This window comes from Phaenicophaeus curvirostris, chromosome 4 (genome assembly GCF_032191515.1).
Source record: "Phaenicophaeus curvirostris isolate KB17595 chromosome 4, BPBGC_Pcur_1.0, whole genome shotgun sequence".
Lineage (NCBI taxonomy): Eukaryota > Metazoa > Chordata > Aves > Cuculiformes > Cuculidae > Phaenicophaeus > Phaenicophaeus curvirostris.
Window position 1 is genome coordinate 44,241,652 of NC_091395.1, and position 19,213 is coordinate 44,260,864.

The window sequence follows — 19,213 nt, forward strand, 5'->3', positions numbered from 1 at the left end:
CATGCCAGGTACCTTCGCTGCAGCCTCTCTCCAGTGTTTACCCAGCAGAAAGGAAAAAGCAGAAACAGTCGATCATTGTAAGGAGAATTAAACATCAACATTTATAATCTGGAGCAGGCTGTAAAACCAGGAGCACCTTTGCACCCATTTCCCATTCCTGGTGTACGTTAAAACTGCACTCTCCCTGCAGATCTACATCTCCAGAGTAGAAGCTACTGGCGGGTGACTGCATTTTTTGTTTTGGGACAAGTGGATTCCTATCAGCATTTTCAAAGACACCAAGGCATCCAGTTCCCATTGGCTTCACCATCACCTCCTGAGCCATGGGTACCCAACTGCTGGCCTAAGCAAATCGCTTGAGGAGCTCAGCTATCTTTGCCTGCCTGAACATTTGGACTCAAGTTAACTAGGACAAAAATGTCTTAATGCTTGCTTTGGGTTCACTTGGGATCATCATCTTCAGCCTCAGAGAGATCACAGCCAGAGATGGTCGGGCTGGCAGGGGCGAGGAGCAAAGCTGGCCAGGGGTGAAGGAACAGCTTGAGCTCCACTAGCAGCAAAGCAGCACCTCTCACTCCACTCTCCTCACACCCCAATATTTTCTCACACTAACACAGAATCATAGAATCACCAGGTTGGAAGAGACCCACCGGATCATCGAGTCCAACCATTCCTATCAAACACTAAACCATGCCCCTTAGCACCTCGTCCACCCATGCCTTAAACACCTCCAGGGAAGATGAATCAACCACCTCCCTGGGCAGCCTGTTCCAGTGCCCAGTGACCCTTTCTGTGAAGAATTTTTTCCTAATGTTCAGCCTAAACCTCCCCTGGCGGAGCTTGAGGCCATTCCCTCTTGACCTGTCCCCTGTCACTTGGGAGAAGAGGCCAGCACCCTCCTCTCCACAACCTCCTTTCAGGTAGTTGTAGAGAGCAATGAGGTCTCCCCTCAGCCTCCTCTTCTCCAGGCTAAATAACCCCAGCTCTCTCAGTCGCTCCTCGTAAGACTTGTTCTCCAGCCCCCTCACCAGCTTTGTTGCTCTTCTCTGGACTCACTCCAGAGCCTCAACATCCTTCTTGTGGTGAGGGGCCCAGAACTGAACACAGGATTCGAGGAGCGGTCTCACCAGTGCCAAGTACAGAGGGAGAAGAACCTCCCTGGACCTGCTGGTCACGCTGTTTCTGATACATGTCAAGATGCCATTGGCCTTCTTGGCCACCTGGGCAACTGCTGGCTCATGTTCAGTCGGCTGTCAACCAACACCCCCAGGTCCCTCTCCTCCAGGCAGCTTTCTAGACAGACTTCTCCTGGTCTGTAGCACTGCATAGGGTTGTTGTGCCCCAAGTGCAGGACCCGGCACTTGGCCTTGTTAAACCTCATGCCATTGGACTCTGCCCAGTGGTCCAGCCTGTTCAGATCCCTTTGCAGAGCCTCCCGACCCTCCAGCAGATCCACACTTCCATCCAGCTTAGTGTCGTCCGCAAACTTGCTAAGGGTGCACTCGATGTCTTCATCCAGGTCATTGATAAAGACATTGAACAGGGCTGGACCCAGCACTGAGCCCTGGGGAACCCCACTTGTCACTGGCAGCTTTGTGTACAAAACCAGGGAATTTTGCAGGCTTATAAGCAACACCTCTTTCTGCAAGGCTTTTTTTGTCTGTTTGAACCCATGTCTCTCATCTGGCTCAAAGAACCATGTGAAAGTGCAACCAAGAAAGGAGGGCACTCTGGCATCTGAGCAGGAAGGAGCAGCTGGGGAGGACAGAGGGGAACCCTTTAATCCCAAACTGCTAATGAAGCCCCTGTACTTTCAAACCACAGGTTCAAACTCAGACTCTACTGACCTCCAGCATCTCTTCAGGGAGCACAGGAAAAAGCTTAACACTCCCAGAGACCCATGTTGGAGTAAAACTTTCCGGCATTATGTTGAAAATAATCTGGGGTTTTTTCTTCTGGTTATTACTGTCACATGATGGGGGAAGGGAAGAATAATTGCCAAGAAACACAATCAACGGCTAGTGCAGATGGCACCTAAGAAAGCATTTTTCTACCCCACAAGAATAAGGGAGCTCATTTTTGATCTTTTGTTACCTTTCACCAACTTGGCTACTCTGAGTTCTAGTTGGGCTTTAGCCCTCCTGATTTCTTCTCTGCACAATCTCACTTCCTCCCTGTAGTCCACTCAAGACACCTGTCCCATCTTCCAAAGCTCATAGACATTCCTCTTCTTTTTGATGTCCCTCAAGATCTCCCTGCTCAAGCAAGCTGTTTTTTTTCCCCTGACGGCTCCTTTTCCAGAACATGGGGACAGCTTGCTCCTGAGCTGTTAGGATTTCCTTTTAGAAGAGCACCCAGCCCTTGTGGGCTCCTTTGCCCTTAAGGACTGTCTTCCATGGGACTTTGCCAACCAGCCTTCTGAACAATCCAAAGTCTGCCCTCTGGAAGTTTAATGTGGCTGTTCTGCTAATCCCCCTCCTCACCTCACCTAGAACTGAAAATTCTACCATTGCATGACTGCTTTGTCCTAGGTGTCCTCCAATCATCACATACCCCACAAGAACTTCTCTGTTGACAAACAGCAGGTCCAGGAGGGCGCCTTCCTTTGTCAGCTCACTCACCAGTTGTGTGAGGAAGTTGTCTTCCACGCACTCCAGGAACCTCCTAGACTGCTTCCTTTCTGCTGTATTGTACTTCCAGCAGACATCCGGAAGACTGAAGTCTCCCAAAAGGACAAGAGCTAGCAATCTTGAGACTACTCCCAGTTGTCTATAGAAGAGCTCATCAGCTGCTGCTTCTTGGCTGGGTGGCCTATAACAGACTCCCACCACAATATCCCCCTTCTTGTGGGCTCTTCTCATTTTAACCCAAGGGCACTCGATCCTATCATCACCATAATCGAGCTCAAGGGTATCAAAGCACTCTGTAACATAGAGGGCTACTCCCCACCTCTCCTACCTTTCCTGTCCCGCCTGAAGAGTTTATAGCCCACCATAGCTGCACTCCAGTTATACAAGTCACCCCACCACATTTCTGTGATGACAACTACATTGTAGTCTCCTTGCTCTACAACAACTTCCAATTCCTCCTGCTTATTGCCCATGCTGCGTGCATTGGTATAAATGCACTTCAGCTGGGTTGGTGAACCCTCAGCTCTCATAAAGGGAATACTGTTCATTCCCAATTGACTTGTCCTTGGATTATCTAACCCATCAGTGCCAGTTTCATCCTTTCCATCACCAGATGTACTCGCCCCCACTCGCTCTGTGGTGCCATACTGGTCATCCTTGCCAGCACACCATCTCTCAGGCACTGGAGTTCCACTTCCAGGCTCACTCCTGACTTGCCTGGCTTCGTCCCCGTCCCCCTTCACATCTAGTTTAAAGCTCTATTTATGAGCCCTGCTAGATTTTTAGTGAATATTTTAGTACCCCTAGGAGACAAGTGTGCCCCATCCCTAGTAAGGAAGCCTGGAGGTGCGTGGGCCATTCCATGATCAAAGAACCCACAGTTTTGCTCCTCACACCAGGTTTGGAGCCAAGTATTAATCAACTGATTCTTTTTGATCTCTTGCTCTTCATTCGTTAGTGTTGGAACAGAGCTATTGTATGAACGTTTGCCATCCTTAACAAGACAACCAATCTTCAAGAACCACAAATTTTAACAGTATCTCCTATGCATGTGTTAAAGCTGGTAGCTCTGTGAATACAATTTTCTTTTTCTCTCTCCTTTTTAATAACCCACTTCCTTCTTAAAGGGGGGCATGGTCAGGGGCAGTTGACTTTTTGGTGATGGGCACTTGAATACATCAATGGGCATTAAGACATCATAAAACTATTTCTAAACAAGTGCCAAGCATGCAAGACACTAACCCCAACTCAAGGGCATTTGCCTGGAGGGGGAGGCCACAAGGAGCCAGCGAGGAGCCACGATCCATGCAAGAAGTACAGCCCACAGATGCACTGACGCCACAGTTTATGGAAATATTATTTTGACCTTCTTCAATGAGCCAGATGAGACCTTTATTTACTGTAACATTTGTGCCAGTCCTGCAGTCAGTTCAGCCTTCCTTTTGCAACTAGATACCGCAAAAACATGGTGGAGGCTACCCCCTGACAAGCTATAAACTGTCTTAATCCTGCAGACGTGACTCACTGCTGAGGAGGGCAGACAGAACAGGATCTGCTGAAGCTGGGCCAGCATAACCCAGTTAGGAACATGGAGAACAGGAGGAAGTCAATCAGTAACACCAATCCTGCTACTGTGTGGTGCAGTTGAAAACAAGCTTTCTACTGAGAAATCACACCAGCAGCCAGGGGTGAAGTGTGCGAGCCATCTTCCTAAGAAAGATATGGCTAAAAGAGAGTCACAACAGCATAAGAGAGGGAAGCATGAGTCATAGCAATGTATTTACAAGTAGTCACACAAAGGGCATTGAGCAGGAAGCTGTCACCTTAACACACAATAAGCCATACTGAATTTCATCTTTATACTTCTTCACAAGATGAATTTTTCTAAGATTCTTTATGCAAGACTCTTCAGAGGGAAACTCACAACACTCATTTATTTTTAAAGAGATATTTGAAAAATATTAGTTATTTTCAAGAGCTATTAGTCTTTAAAAAGACATTAGAAAACACATAAGTGATGGTTGGTTTACAATCTACTTATACATACAAATAATTTTCACACCATGATGTTCAATGAAGAGCTTCTAGTCCTCCCTACTCTCTGCTAAAACGTTCTAGTAAGTTTGACTTTGTTTCCTCCTGAATGGTAGATAACACTCCTGCCATACAGAAAGTGCAACCTTCAAGAATGAAGAGCTCTTCACTAGAATTACAGCAGCTGTAGACAGAAAGTGAAAGCGACAGCACGGCAGGCATTAAATGTGAACAGTACGAGATGTTCTCTTCCCTTTGGTTTCCCTCACTCTGACAGCATCTGTATAACTGAAAAGGCACAAAGGTTATCCCAAAAGCACAAGCTGCTCTTTGCCTACAGATATTTTGTTAAAAATCTGTTTCTGTGGAAGTAAAAAAACTACCTGAAAAAAACAATTCTTCTTTCCCCATCACAAAGTATCCAGTTAAAAGATTTTCCAGCGTATGGAAATGTTATCAACGGTTGTGGAAGGTAAGGTGGGGTAAGATAGTTCAAGGTGTATTTGTGAAGTAGGTCATAGCCTTTCCCCAGAGCTGTGAAAAAACACCTGTTCCCTAGAGGACTTATGCAGAATAATGAATGGTTTCTATTTCTCTTTTCTCTGCAAATACAGAATTATTTTCTTTTTTTAAAAGTTATCTTGTGCTTTGCTGATAAACAAGTATTCCCTTTGTTTGCTAGTTCAGAGAAGCATCAATCACCCCGTGTGACCAAACAGGCTGAAATGAGACCATATGCTAATTTTAGGATTCAGAGAACTGGGTTCTGAATTTGTCTCTATGCCAAGACTGTTCCAGGATACAAGGAAACACGATCTTACTTTAAGAAACAGTACTTGGAGCAAAAATTCTCTCCCTTGGTCTCTGCTCAGACACTGCCTCCATATATAGGATTTTGCAAATAGGACCACCTTTTTCAACTATTCCACTGTGGATGCCTATTTCAAAGTACATGGTTAACCACACAGACTAAGCAAAGACCCACTTGAAAGTCAAGCCAGTCAGAGTGATAGAGACTTCTCCAGGCTAAGAAAACATGCTAGCTTCACCTGCTCAGCCTCAGAAATGTGAGACTGACACTGAAGCATAGACAACTGAACTGTACTTTACTCAGATTTGCTATCACTAAGCACCCCTTGCTTTGCACTCCCTTAAAGCATAACCCATGGCCAGCTGCTTTACAGACCCAGCTCCTGTGTTGATTATATGCCTGATCCACATTGTAGCTACGGCAATATTTTTCTTGTTCTTTTCCAGCACATTGGTGGTGGCAGCAAAGACATCATGAGCATGCAATGTACTTCCTGTTCACCACCAAGAAAAATAATTCACTGAAGGCAGGAAAGGTGGTATGTTATTTGCTCAGGTGCCTGCAGGAAAGAGAAGACTCCATGAAAACAGTTTTGAAAGGCAAGAATTGGAAGAGTAGGCACAGTGGGAGATTGCAAGACCCGGGCATACTGGTGCAAGCTTGGCCATTATAAAAAACTTGCAAGGGCAAATCAACAAGCAGTATTTCACCCACTCCCCTAAGCCCCCAAACCAACCATGGCAGAGCTACAACAGGACCATGGCTGGTAAGGGGAAAGCTCTGTGGGGTGGTGAAACACCTGGGAACCCGGGCTGCTGCACCACAGATTCAAGCTAGCAACAGCTACCCAACTTCCAAAGCCCCTGCTTTGTAGGGCCAGGTTGTGCCCACCTCAGGCTGTAGGGAGATGCGAGGCAGACAGAGGAGGAGGGAAGCATTCAGCATGTCCTCCTCTCTCATGCCACTGTACCCATGAAAAAAAACCCACAAAGGTACAAGGAAGAAAAGCTCTTGCATCCTCAAGAGATGGCGGCCAAAACTACTCCAAACAAACCAACACTCCCTGAGAATAAAAAAATTCAAACAAAACAAAAGCAACAAATACCTCAAACGTGTACTGAAATCAGCATTACAGGCTGCACAACAAACATGCCCAGGAAAACGTACAATGGGAACTCATACCCTATATAGAACATGTTTCATCAGTCCTATAGCATTTCTGTTCCACCCAAAGGGTGTTAACATGCCCTGGCTGGGATTCAGACATTACACATCAAAACAGACTCTTTCTTTTGGTTTCCATGCAAAGCTTATTCTCCCTTAGCAGCAAAGACACAAGTTGTTATTTTGCAGTGATCTCTAGCATCATACGAATTAGCCCTTGGATTTGCAGGCTAGAAGTGCACTGAAGAAAAAGGCATCTTATTTTAACAGAACAGACAGAAGGCTGACTTTTTGCTTCTGGACTTAACCATCATGAAACAATGCTTCAACTCTCAACACCTATAAAAAAATTTCCCTTGCACTGGCTCCTATGCTGAACATTACCACGACACTTGAACAACATGATGCCTGTGGCTGAGCTCCTTCCCTTCTTTTGCACTGCGGTGACTTACATCAGCTGGGAACTTGGCCCAAGTTTCTAACAAATAGGTTGCTAAAGATCATCTCCACAGCATCCCTACCAGGACAATTTGCACACACATGAATGTCTGCAAGTCTCATGACAACACAAAATGATTGCTTTACCTTCCCCTTTAAAGGAATACTTTGTTTCCTGGGGGTTTCTTTCCTTTCTCAGGTCTTGCCTGTACTGAAGATGGAGATGCAAGACTCTGGTAGCATCAAGATAATGCAAGTGACAGTCAACAGCATGTGGTTACAGAAAACTCTTCCCCTGCCACCTCCTCCACAAGTCTCAAATGCAGCCATACATTTTACCTGATTTGTTTCCTTCTTAAGCTTTGTTTCAAGTCTGATGAATGTCTTCAGTATCTGGGATGTCTAACTATTTTTCTCCCAAAAGCTGCCTAGAAGAGAGATGTTGGTGACTGTTCAGTAATAGAGCTGTACTTTACTCAGACAAGTTTTGGAAGGGCTTGTTTACAAGAAAATTGTTGGCATGGTTGTCAGGGAATAATTAATTCTTTCTGCTGGGGAACAGTTATCCCCCAATAAATCATTTTTATTCCAGGATTAAGTGCTCTGACACAACTCTGCCCCTGAATATTCACAGATAATAGCTGCTGCTGCTTAGCTGTGTCAGTTAGTATCCGCAGAACCCAATCCCTCTGAGTTCTTTAAAGCTGTCAGGAAAACTTAGCATTTGACACCTGATACATAAAGACTTCCAGCCTGGTGAAAACCAGAAGGCTACTGAGGCTCAAACAATTATCAAGCATCATCTCTTCTTTATTAATGCAACTCAACAGAATTTCTTTAAGTATTTCCAAAGCTCTGTCAGAGCAACACACTCTTTTGTGCTCTGTAACTAGATTTACAGGAGACATTCCTAAAACTTTTAAGAAGCACAACATGTTTCTTACATATGTCCCTCTGAAAGCAGTGGAAAAATACCACACGCAAGTATCTGCAAGATCAGGAACTTAAATTGTAAAACCAGCTTTTAAAGTTTGGGCAGATTTCATCTCTGTGTCCTGTCTAGCATTCTTCTGCTTAAGTACAGGGTCAGTGCTTTATAGGCTGCTATATATTAAGAAAAACAGCCATCATAAAACAAGAGTTCTTAATCTCAGTGTTCCCACGCTGGTGGCTTGTGAAGCTCAGGCAAGACTGCAGAGAAGACAATGACATTTTAGAGGCACTCAGAGAGGCAGAAAAATTATTCCAGATAGCTAACACTGAGAAATGTGTTCAAGGAAAAGCTTTCACATTCACCGGCCATGACCTGCACCTGATGTAATCCACCTTGCTCCGACTGGGCTTGTTTCTCACAGCTACCTTTGTTTGTATAACATACTGTTCTGCCACACGCTGCAAAAACTATTTGCACACTACACTAAAGCGCAATTTAATATTTGCTTAAAGCTTTCATTTTATTGTCTGGGCAAGGGCAGTTTCTACCACTGAAGTTAATAGCTAATCCACACCTACACTTTTGCTACCCGAACTTCATATCAGTAGTGGAGCACCCAGAATGAGAGCAAAAGACACAAACTACTTCTGCTTAACTTCACAGCAAGCACCAAAACCAGCCCTTTCAAGAAAGTAGTTTCTCCTTTACTTCCAGGAGAAGGTATTAAAGAAAAGTATACTCTATTTCAGATTTGTAAAAAGCACTCCCCTGCTTACTTAAGATGCTCACTTTACAGAGAGACCACAGCAGGCATAGACTTGGGGGTTGGGATCCTCTGAATCATCCCCACTGCGAGCTGGAAACATGTCTGTCACATGCACTTATTTATGGTTACAAAAATAGCACCATGAAAGAAGCAGATGTGTTGAGCACAAAAAATAAATTGAGTTAGTTATTACAGAGATATTGCTTGACACTGGAGAATTTAAGAGAGAATAACCTTCTTTTGAACATACACTTGAAAGGCTTGCACTTAAAGAGTGCTAAGTTTTAAATCCTTAACAATGATGCTTGTTGAAACAGTATGATGTAACTCCCTTTTAATAAAAAAGCTACTCTTTCCACTATCACAGGACACAAAGGAAATTCTTAACTAATTTTCATGTTGAAATATGAATATTTAATTGTATCAGTAACAAAATGTGCTCTTAAAGTTTGTGTGCTGACTGCAGAGCAACAACAATGAGGCAGCCTCAATTTCTGATCTGCAGCAACTATTTCTATCTTAGAAGTTTCCTAAAATACCACTGAGCTAGAGTGAGAACACTGAACTCATCTTCATTTCCCATCTAAGACGGATAAATATTATTAAACTAAACAAAGCTAGTCTTCATTAGCTTCCCCCATCAATCTCAAATCTCCAGAACGGTTTTGGCATCCAAAGAATTTATTTTTTATATGCTCAAATGCAATGTGTGCAAATATGTAAGAATTAGACCTCTGGAAATAAAGCCTTTCATTTTGCCCTAGTACAGCTTCAGTAGAGCAGCAATTGTCCAAGCTGCTACTGAACACCCAATCTTTTTGTCAGTATAGGCCAGGAGCATGCATCTCTACATGCAAGAAGGATATTTACCCAAGATTCTATAGCCACCCAATATTTGGTCATGTTTTGACCAACTCATCAGTTAATCCTCAAGGCTGAAAAGGACTTCTAGTTGTTGATTGATCTGTGGAATTGAGTGACACCATTCACAGTCATTTCACGTCATCAGCAAAGCTGATATCAGATAACATCTTTCGGTTACTGCTGATCTGACCCAGATCTAAATGGACAATCCCAAAGGTGGTGAGCAAAAAACAGGCCACCACATATTTTATACCTGATCCTGTTAACAACTCAAATCTCCACGTGAATAAAATTCAAGTGCGCCTACCAGCTGAATGACTCCCTTTCATCACACTGGATGCCATTACTCTCTGTATGTGTTTGCCACAGCATTTCAAAATGTTACTTCCATGCATGATGAAGATTCCGCTTCCTGTCCGGCAGGGCCATTGCCCAGATCACTGGCTGGGAAGAGTGGCACCCAGATAAACCACGGAGAACAACTCTTACTCCCTCTTGTGTAGTCTGCTAAAGGAGTGCTGACTTGAAGAACTCAAATTTATTGACAGATGAAATAAATAAGAAAAAAGAATTAATTTTTCAAGTTCAGCTCTCATGTATCTTTGCTCTGTGTTTATTCTTTCATTTTTGCCAACTGGAAAATGAAAAACAATGGAGTTGGTTTCACTTTTGTTTAAATTTGGTTTCAATTTTATCCTCAAGTTTTGCTTTCATCTTTTTTATGTAGCACTGCTGGGATTTCAGATCCTAAAGAAAAGCTTTCAGTAATTTAAAAACATTCGTCTCCTACATCCCGTATTTTTTCCTGTGATGGAATTATTTTTAAGATGTTTTCACAATTTTGGAATGCATTTGCAAGTGGAGGGTGTTTAATTTTGATTTTACAAATTTATATGCCACCCCCAATTAAATTCAGTAGTTTGGTATTTTCCACTGATTCATCTCTCGGTTGCATATAAAGTACATTTACATGATTCAACAAAACACCTTAAAAGAGCATCCAGTGCATCAAACGCAAAAAAGCCAACATCAGGCACCAAATACATGTTATATGAAATGAATCTAAAGACCTCAACTTGCTCCTACTTCAATTTATTAAAAAAAATAAGGCATTATCTTGCTCACGTAAAACTGTAAGGGGTTTGCCTGTAATGCTGCACTATCAAGACATGTTCACTATCAACAGGAATGTTACAGTACAGATGTGTCTTCTGTGCAGTCATCAAGGCCCTTCAAGTAACACGCAGCTCTCCATGCACATCAAAAAGCAGAATTTATCCACACTCCAGACTTCACAAAACCCATAATCAGCCCTTCCTTATTTTGTGCTACGTCAATGTTAAGCACGTAAGTCTTTAAAAGTACTAAAAATAATTTTACAGCAAACGGAAAATGGTTAGGAAACATCCACTGCCACATGCAGTCCAAACTAAAGGACAAATACAAATACTTTTGCTTTTCTATGTCTTTACTACATTCCTAACACCAACTATGCTGGGAGCTACAAACCAATCCTATAAAGATCAGCTGACAGACTATCAAACCATAACCTGCTCTATGTTAAGGGTCAAGAGTATTGAAATTATTACTTCCAAGCTCATCCTGAAAGCTAGTAACCTATTAAGTTAAATTTAAAAATTGGTGAAACAACATGCACACACATGCAGATTTGCTCCTGGATGCCTGTGTCTGAGCTGCAACCAGATAAAAAGGTCTGCCTTGTACTAAAGAGTGCTGTACATTTGTTGCAATCTTCCTCCAAGCAAACAAAGGGGTCAGAATACTTCCGATATACACAAGCCAGGCTTGCAGTACATTACATTAAAAAAAACCCAACATTATTCTACTGCTTACCACTTCTATCTTTTCTGCCTAGCTCATTAAAAAAAATAGTACTTTTTCATCAACTTGCAAGAAATTGAAGACATATTCAGCACTAACTGGAAAAGCAAGTTTTAAAACTGTTTTATAGTCTGTAAGAAACGTGTGCTGTACAATGTATTAATTATACTATATATAAAACATCTAATTTTACATTTTACATATATGTAGATATGGATGTGTATGTATATATACATATATACACATATCTATGTAGGCATTAAACTCTTTATTGTCAACATGCTTTCCCTTTCACTAACCATTACTAACTGTTAATCAGTGACTCAGTTTTTCTTACTGGCTATTTTAATTTCAACACAAGAGTTCACACAGTCAGTACAAGGAAGAACCTTCATAGAGGTCCAAAAAGGTGTCTGAAAAAAACAAGGGGAAATTATTTAACTTAATACATCTGTCTTTCTCATTCACTGTATTCAGTATCTTTTTGGCTTGCTTATTTGTTGTTTTGCTTTTGCACCTGTGATCTCAAAGGACAGACCAGAAAATGTTTTAATCACAGTTTATAGCACCATAAACTATAATAAAACTTCTGCGAACACTACCTTACAGTTTATACCGTCAATATCACAATCACTGCAGGCCTTTGAAGAACCAAGTTTCAAAAGGGCAATCTACAAACGAGTCACAGAGATAAATAAAAGTAACACGTGATTAGCTTTACTTTTTTACCTACAAATGGACCATGAGTTTCAATATAAGAACCACAAAGCAGAAGCAGAGGTTCTAATCCTGCAAACATCAGAGGAATTTTGCTGGGCTGCCACTCCTATGCAATGTTAAACGCAGTCAGGATGCACTTAACCTGACTGTAACTTGTGTTAGGTTAACAAACCCAGGGATTACAAGCACAGATTAAATATGATTGTCATAGAAACATTTTTTCCTCTAAGTTTCGTAACACCTTATGCCACAAGATTCACGTAACAACAGGCGATACATGGTCTTGCTTCTCTATGTTATCTGCAAATGAACCGTAGCTTATGCTTCTCAGTGGAGAAGGTGTCTATTTGCAGTTTTCAGCAATAGTTCTTGATCAGCATCCGCATTAATTCTTTGTGGGAAGTCAGTGCACAAAATCTGATATTGAACTGTTCTGACTGGCAAGTTGCATAGCAAGTTTCTCTCCCACAGACCGCCTAATTGCTCATGATATCACAGAAACTCCTGATATACATGCAGCGACTATAAGCATCACAATTTATATATTGGAAGACAAACACATGTTGTTTTGAAGCTGCTTCTCAGTTGTTCTATTTGGGTCAGCGATATCTTATCTGTACTATTATATTATTACAGTTTCTTCATCACACTAATGATTTCAAAGAACTTCCTCACATCCTTTTCAGTCACTTCTTCTCAAGCTACTCGCTATTTCACAAAAGCTCTTTCATGCCTTTGATCCTTTTTTGATGCCCTTCTCCTAGGCTCGTCAACTTTCACTACATCCTTTTTGAAATGGGGAAACAAAAATTGTTAACCTACCCAGGAGAGGTAAACAACATGGATTTATAGTAGCATGATGGTGTTTTCTATTGCTTTTTTTATTCCTTCCTAATCATTCCTAACCTGCCCTCTCATTTCTTAGGCACTTCTGGGCACAGAGCTTATTTTTATATAGGATTACCTGTGCTGCCTGATCTTTTCCCGAGTAAAAGGTCAGTTCAAACTGTCCTTATATACAGAAAGTTAACATTGCATTCCCTTCCATGTGCATTATACTTACATAGGTCTGTACTAAGTTTCATTTGCAAACTTACATCTACACTTTCAATACGAGATCTTTCCACAGTCTTTTTGATTCAGTATTCGGGATTTTCACACTCTGAATGAATTAGCACAATCATCAAACTCTCACATCAGCACCTATCCCTTCCTCTAGCCAGTGAATGGAAGACCTTGGGCAAACTGGTGGTGGGAGGAGTGGAACAATGACAAGCAGCAACCTCCTTTCATTGAGCAAACTGACCTGACCGCACCACCTGGAGCAGCCTGATCAGCTATGAAACAGTCCTTATCAGAGCAGTGCCGGTATCAACTGGACCTCAACTACAGCTCAGCAATGCCCTTAGAGAACTCCAGAAGACTTGAGACGTGTAACTCCTCCTCAACAAAAGTTAGGGCTAGTCTTTGTCAATATATCACACTTCCACCCCTGTTCATTAATCCCACTCACAAATCCCTGGCAAACAAAGAAGCAAACAGAAATCACTACCCTGGTGTTCTCAGTCTCCCCAGAAACCTTGAAAAAAGGACAGTGCATTTATCACCTTCAAGTGCTAGAGCACCAAGGCAGGTCTATGCAACAAGTTACACACAACAGGCAATGTACCAGCAATGTTGTGTTTTAAGTTCCTTCAACTCTTCAACAATATCACCTCCTGCAATCTACTTTGTCCCTCTCGATGGTTCACTCTGATACCCTCTCTAAAAGACACTTCAATTTGGCAGAAACCCTCCAACACACTCCTGAAAATAAGGAAAAACCTCCTGCAAGGGAATCTCCTCAAACTCTTCCTCAGTGAAGCAAGGCTCAAAGAACTTGTTTCACTCTTCTGCTATGACTTTATCTTTCTTGGGCACTCCTTCTACACACCAATCACTTATCAAGCAGGCTTCCTGCTTTTGAGATACTTCAAAGAGGATTTACTAATTGTTTTCATGCCTTTAGCAATTTGTTCCATGACTCTTTCTGGCTTACTTTATTGTATTTAACGCATATTTCATGTTCTTTTCCACCTTTCTCTGTTGGAGACAAAGTTTTAACTTCTGAAAGACGCCTTCTTACTTTTACTGAGTTCCTTTACTTTGTATGTTACCAGGCTCAGTGTTTTTGGCATTCCTGACAGACGCCATGCAATTACTTTAAGCCTTTACTACACTGTCTTGAAGAATTACACGCCACCTGCAAGTATTTTACATGGTATTTTACACTTTTGGCTACCTCTCACCATTTTATTCATTTTTTTTTTTCCTTGCTTTGGGAAGATGCACTCAGGAGAACTGCCACAACAACCCTTGGCTTTACAGCTCCTAAAGCAACGCTGAGTCTAAGTACATTACAATCACTGTTATGTCATAGCCGGCTGGCTTTTTTAACATAAAATTCTGAACACAATTCTTGCTGGCCAGGATCTTGCCCACAGTTGCTACCCACAAAGTACCCTTACAAGCTACAGCTAGGAAGTAGGGGGTTTTGGCACCTAAAAAATTAGTTCCTGGGCAAATTTCATGCTGGAGCATGACATAATCTACACAGTGGCAACTGAAGCTTCCCATTATCATCATATTTCCTACTTTTGCAGCTTCTCTACTCTCCCTTAATATATAACAGTCACTGTCAACATCTTGTTTGAGCAGACAGTCACATCACCCCCATCTCTTATCTTCCTATACAGGCCTAGAATATCAATTCAGAAGGTCCTCTGTTACTTCCCAAAACACTTATTTCCTCTTTAATAAAAAGTATCCCGCTTCATGCATGTGCATACTACTTTGTCCTCTCTATATCACCTGTAGTTTGTTTCTACAATATCTGAGCCTCCACAGAGCTTCTCACACTCCAAATATTGTATTATGGAGTTGTTTTAATAAAAGTTTTATACCATATGGGTGATCCTACTCTTCACAGAAGGACATGTCATGGCAAACTTTGTCCTTCACCTGTCTACTTTTCCTCCCCATTTGGTTTTTAAACTTATTAATACACATAGTATATATATGTATTTTAAATGTTTCAGCTTGGCTGCAAATTTTTTACAGAGAGACCATTGTTCTAACACAGACTCTTTTTATTCATAAAGTATTTCCATTTCTTCTTCATTTCTTCTTAAATCTCAGCTCCTTTTTTTTTTCCTGAATCATTTTCTCATTTGTGTGTTAGGACTCTCCAGTTGCATCTAGTCCCACATACCAAAAAACTACGTGCAATGGAGACTGCAGTCTTTAACCCCCCTTCCTAAAAGCCTGTATGTTACTTCTCATACCTCTTAGCTACTCCTTTCCGTGCAATGCAGCCTGTGCATAACAGCTCAAGAGACTGACTTGACATCATCTGAAATCTGCCACTTTTGTAGGCAGCAAGTAACCAGATGTCACCACAAAGATGCATGTGTCAAAGAGAATGGCTAACCACTCTAACTACCTCTGCCAACCAACTAGGATCCCCAGCCTTAGAGGGATATGACCGGTGTCAGTAGTCTGTCACCTTGCCATGCCTGTACCTAGCTGAAAAACTGAAGTGTGCCATGCCAAAGGGGTCAGTGCTCTCAGACCTTCCACCACCATTTACCAGGGAAAAGGAATGGCTGCATACAAGAGGCCAGACTGGTGGCACGGAAAGATTGCAATTCAGATGGAAACCATCTGCCTCACAGATCAATTCTGCTACTTCTGTAATTACATCAACATTTCCGCATCAGGTTGAATTTAAATGCTGCTGCCCCACTCAGAGATTTCTTTTTATGGTACTAACACAGGCATTCTGCAAAGGTTATTACAGGTGAACCTGTTAAGACTTAAATAAAATAAGTACAAAATTAAACATGTATTTCATCTCCAGGAACTGAGCCTGTAGTTTACAACTGCTCCTAAGTTCAAGACACTGCTGTCTGCAACGTCTTAGCACTGTAAGCTAGGCTATAAAATTTAACCATACACAACCAGAAGCAAAGTTCTGCACTCCGAAATTCCTTTATCTAAGCTCTGTGTCTAAACAAGAAAGTTTTGCTCTGCTGTTTAGGTACTAACCAAAGTAAGAATTAAAGACTTAAGTATCAACAGGAACCTGGGCTGTGGGGTCAGGTTCTACAAGCACTTGCAACTTTGACCCCAGACATTGCAAGACGCTTGGAATTTGACCCTCCATGCTACACACAAACAAATAAAGCAAAACCCCAGCTCATAAAGTTCCTCAGGAAGGGGGGGGTGGGCGGTGGAGGGAGATATCCAGGGTTGTTTTGCCCTCCATTTATTGGCATTCCACAGGCCCCCACACAAAGGGCTGCAACACCACAGCACTCACTGCTTGCACCCATGTGCAAAAAGGCTACTCCTGAAAAAAAAAACAAAAACAAGCTGGAGAGCACGATTCAAGGCTGTAAAGTGTTCAAATGATGCACGCGCTAACGCCGGATCTGTTGAGACTGAAACTGAAAATATCATCTAATAAACACTTCAAGACTCTATTTTAGAGTTTTAGAAAGCAAGCATCTTTTATCAGGCCTGGCGAGAGAGTGATGTCCATCCATTGTGTGCAGCAAGACAAAAGCTGGGGACAGAATTTATTTCCCACTTACATGCATATGCATATGCATAAATTTTCCAGAAACATCATGCATTCTGTTACTTTCCAAGGATTAATTTTAATGTCATTATGAACTTTGCAACAGCCAAACCTCTTGCTGATTTGGAGCTGGCTCCAGCTCTGTCTGACCTTGTATTTGAGATGGGGAGAGACTCCAAGCAGAGGTGATTACAGAAGCAGACACAGACCACACTGCAGACAAGGCATTACCATCTCCAAAGGACGAACAGCATCAAGGAAAAGCACCAAAAGAAAACACACTGTCAGAGGGATATTCTGCCTAACTTTCAAAGAATACAATTGCTTAGAAGCTACTTCATCTTAAATCAAAAATCACAGAATAGCTTCGGTTGGATGGGACCTTAAAGATCATCTAGTTCCAACCCCTCTGACATGGGCAGGGACATCCCAGCAGACCAGGCTGCTCAAGGTCCCATCCAGCCTGGCCTTGAACACCTCCAGGGATGGGGCAGCCACAGCTTCCCTGGGCAACCTGTGCCCGTGCCTCACCACTCTCAGCGTGAAGAAATTCCTCCTTATGTCCAGCCTAAATCTGCCCCTCTCCAGTTTATACCCATCACTCCACTTTTTTTTGCAGTAGCAATCACTTCTTGTAACAAGACCACACACACGAGTTGGGGGGCAGGGAGGAAACGCTTCCCAGCGCGGTGTTTACTTAACGATCCGGACGGGAGCGCCTGCGCACAGGACAGAGGGCAGCCCCGCCCGCCCGGGCCGCGCCCGCGCCGCTTCCGGCTTCCGCTGCGCCCAGGAACCCGCCCGCGGCCCCGCCTCCCGCCGCGCCGCGGGGCGTGATCTGAGACGGAGGGCGGGGCCTCGGTAGGGTTTCCGCAGAGGGGGCGTGGCCTCGGGTGGTCGCTGTGAGGGGGCGTGGCCTCGACGAGGGCAGCTGCGAAAGGGTCGCGGTCGGGGAAGGGGCGTGGCCTTATCGCGGGAGGCGTGGCCTCCATGAGGGATTCTCTTTAGTGGGCGTGGCTTTTAGGATGGGGCGTGGCCCCACCGAGGGCTGCTGAGGAGAAAGGGCGTAGGTTACGGTTGGGGGCGTGGCCTGCCTGGAGGGGGCGTGGCCCGCGCCCGGCGAGCCGCGCAGGCCAGGCCCCGCCCCGCCCTTGTGCAAGGACCGGGCCGCGCGGCGGGGGGGCAGCGGGCGCGAGGCTCCCCCAGAGGCTCCGCCCCCCGCGCTCCCGGTACCCGCGGGGGCAGCACCACCCCCCACCCCCCCCGGCTGCCCCCCCACTCACCTCCCCTCCCCCCGCCGCCACCCCCGCACCGGGGCTACCGGCAGCCTCCGACCCTCGCAACAAGTCCGCAACAAACCCCCCACCCCCGCCGCGCCCCGGCCCTCCCGATCCACCGCCTTTGTCTGCCCCCGGGGCTCCGCTCCGGGGAGGCGGCGGGCGCTCCCCCCCCCCGGCCCCATCCCATCGCCGCTTCCCGCAGGCGGCGGAGCCCGGCCCGGCCCCGGCGGCTGCAGCCCGACCTTTTGTTATTAAACCGATGCGCGTTTGCCCGGCCGGCGGCGCCGCCGCCCCGCACGGCAAACCGGAGCGGGGAGGGGGGAGGAGGAGATAAATTAGAAATTAAAATAAATTTGTAAAAATAGGGAAAAGAATACAAATATACCTCGCCGTCCCGTTCCCGCGGCCCTTATGCAATTCCTCAAGGTTACCGCCGTTGCCAGGGGACGCGGAATGGAAATGGAAACAGGCGCTGAATAATCGCGGGAGCAAAACTAAAAGTTACCAGCCCCCGCCCCGGCGGAGAAAGGTCCAGATCGAAAGCAAAACAAGGAAAGGAAGCGGCGCGGCCGGCGGCGCTTGGAAATCCCCCCGCCTCCCGCCGGGCCGGGGGCAGGGCTGCCGAGAGCGGCGCCCACACCGCCGCGGCGCCGAGCGGCGCTCACCGCACCGGGCACCGCACCGGGAACCCGCCCGGGGCCGCGGCCCAGCGCACGCTGCCCCCAGACCCTGTGGGGCTCGGCTCCTCCATCCCCCCCCGCCCCGCCTCTCTGCCCCCTCTGCCGAGCCGGGCTGGGTGGGTGATTCCGTACTGCAGGGTCTCTCCGGGGCTGCGGTGGCACCGGCGGCTCCTGCACCATCCGTTCGTGTTTTTAAGGCAAGGTCTTGCTCTCATCATAGAATCACCAGGTTGGAAAAGACCCACCGGATCATCGAGTCCAACCATTCCTATCAAACACTAAATCGTGTCTCTCAGCACCTCATCCACCTGTCCCTTAAACACCTCCAGGGAAGGTGAAGCAGTGTGGATGCTGTACTCAAGGACAGGCTCTTTCCACAGGACTTATTGGCATCAGCGTTTTACTTGCCTTTTTTCTTTTTGCAGATTT

At 44.6% G+C, this 19,213-nt stretch overlaps 1 protein-coding gene across 4 annotated transcripts in view; it reads right to left on the bottom strand.

Moving 5' to 3' along the window:
• The window catches only part of IRF2 (interferon regulatory factor 2), a 46,337-nt gene extending 27,607 nt beyond the window's left edge, over positions 1 to 18,730 (bottom strand). For 2 of the 4 annotated variants that reach the window (XM_069855887.1, XM_069855884.1), the window contains exon 1: positions 18,490 to 18,730. The gene's annotated coding sequence lies outside the window, so the exon portion shown is untranslated. Of the gene's footprint in view, positions 1 to 17,355; positions 17,459 to 17,521; positions 17,606 to 18,489 lie in introns of those variants that run through there. The other 2 variants (XM_069855885.1, XM_069855886.1) reach the window with 2 other exon arrangements.
• Between the last annotated feature and the right edge of the window lie 483 nt (positions 18,731 to 19,213).